Below are 2,021 nucleotides of genomic sequence, written 5' to 3'. Positions count from 1 at the left end.
GACAGGGGTGGGAATGATCATCTTTGTATGTGATGTGAAAGATTCACATGTGATGAAGAGGAAACTAAGAACTCTCCTTCCCAAAGACAAGTGAGAAGAGTACTCAAAAAAATTGGAGGAGGTATCTGAAAGAGGAGTGTGTTGACATTTTTTTTTCCCGAATCAGGCATCTAATTAGGTATTATATGTGTTCATACTTTTGTTGTGTTACTGAACAAACAGAGGAGAATTGGAGAGAGGTGGGTTGAAAAAAAGAGCTTCAGTGCTCCTGATGTTTCAGGATTTGGCTTGTTAAGAATTTGTGAAATTCCTGTAAATTGAGTGTTCACCATGAAGGATCACCAGGCTTCGGTCATTTTCCAGAGGCTTTCAGCAGTAAGTGTTGCACAATGGAGTATCAATCATAATTCATGAGTAGAGGTGTAAGTGTCTTGATTTTAAGACAATACTACCCATTTTAAGACATACTGCCCATTGGTTCAAACGTTTGGGGATGTCATCTCAAAGAACTACTGTGCCTTTTTAAAAACCTATCCCCTTCAAGTATATTTTTTACTTTTCTACTATGTTTTGTTTTTATTTTTCTTTTCATTCAGTGAATTGCATGTTTATGGTAAGAATTTGTGTTTGGTCACCTGGTCTCCCCAATACAAAGAAAGAGATTATCATTTTTAATTATGATCCATTTTTCAATTTTAATAAATTCTCAATATGTCAGTAGTTTATTAAGAATATTTGCTGAGGGCAGCCTGGTTGACTCAGTGGTTTAGCACCACCTACAGCCCAGGACGTGATCCTGGAGACCTGGGATCGATTCCCACATCAGGCTCCCTGCATGGAGCCTGCTTCTCCCTCTGTCTGTGTCTCTGCCTCTCTCTCTCTTTCTCTCTCTCTCATAAATAAAATCTTAAAAAAAGTATTTATTGAATATGTGCTGGTATATTTGTTCATCTCTAAATAAACATGGCAAGTAAATGTGAGCTCAGGAAATGTAACTGAAGAGTTGCTCTTCAGTATTAGGCTTCATTTTTACTTTTATATTGAAGTATAGTGTTCAGAAGCATGCATAAATTATTCTTCTTTTAGTAACTTTTACTGTTCTTCTGCAGCTGGTAGCCAGGCCTTTCATTTTCACTATAATATCAAATAAGTCCACTGACATTTAAATACTGTTTATACATCTAACACATGGAAATTCAGAATATTTTTCTAGCTTAGGAATTAAAGACATATAGCAGTAATTAAGGTATTTTATTTAGTCTTGACCTGATGGTTTTGTTTCTTATAATTTATCATGTTTAATTCTGGTAGAAGTATCTTTTTTTTTTTTTTTTGTATCTTAAATAACTTTAAAGGGCATTGAAAGTATTCCAGGGATTTAAAGGATTTAGTGGATTTTTCTGGAAAGATGAAAATTTAACATTTAGTTTTCAATTAGTAATAATCGTGTCTCGGATAAACCACACTGGCTACGATACTGCCACTGCACAAAGCTAAATTTAACATTTAGGATATGAAGTAGTGTAACTTTGCAAACAATATTTAGGAATAGCTGATAAATGACCCTTTTTAATTCTTTGATCTAGTAATATACACAATAAATGACTACATTTGGGAAAACTTTAGATTGTTTTTATGTACATATGCAGAATATATACAAATGTACATATATTCTAATATCTACATACATGTAAAGTTAAATGTGAACATGCTTGCAGTATGTCTTTTTTTAATCTCATAATGGTTGTGATAACTCTCTAATAGGTTTTGAACCGAATCTACTATTTTGCTCAAGAGCCTAGATTGTTTTACATGAACACTTTAACTAGCCATCACTCTTGAGCATAAAATTATATTAAGTTAAATTAACAGAAGATTTAATATAAGAAGCCTGAGTTGACAATTCCTTTTTCTCTTAGAACCCGAATGTTTAAAATGATCCTTTTATTATGAGTAGTAGGAGAGAAAGTTACCTTCCGACTTCTAACAATGGCTACAGTGCTGATGGTTGTGGCTGGGCC

At 33.7% G+C, this 2,021-nt stretch overlaps 1 pseudogene; it reads right to left on the bottom strand.

Moving 5' to 3' along the window:
- Positions 1-1,346: 1,346 nt before the first annotated feature.
- Positions 1,347-1,495, bottom strand: LOC140642070 (U4 spliceosomal RNA; annotated as a pseudogene).
- Between the last annotated feature and the right edge of the window lie 526 nt (positions 1,496-2,021).

The sequence above is a fragment of the Canis lupus genome, chromosome 10 (assembly GCF_048164855.1).
Source record: "Canis lupus baileyi chromosome 10, mCanLup2.hap1, whole genome shotgun sequence".
Taxonomy (NCBI): domain Eukaryota; kingdom Metazoa; phylum Chordata; class Mammalia; order Carnivora; family Canidae; genus Canis; species Canis lupus.
Note: the sequence above shows the minus strand (reverse complement) of the source record. Positions and strands in the feature narration are given on the sequence as shown.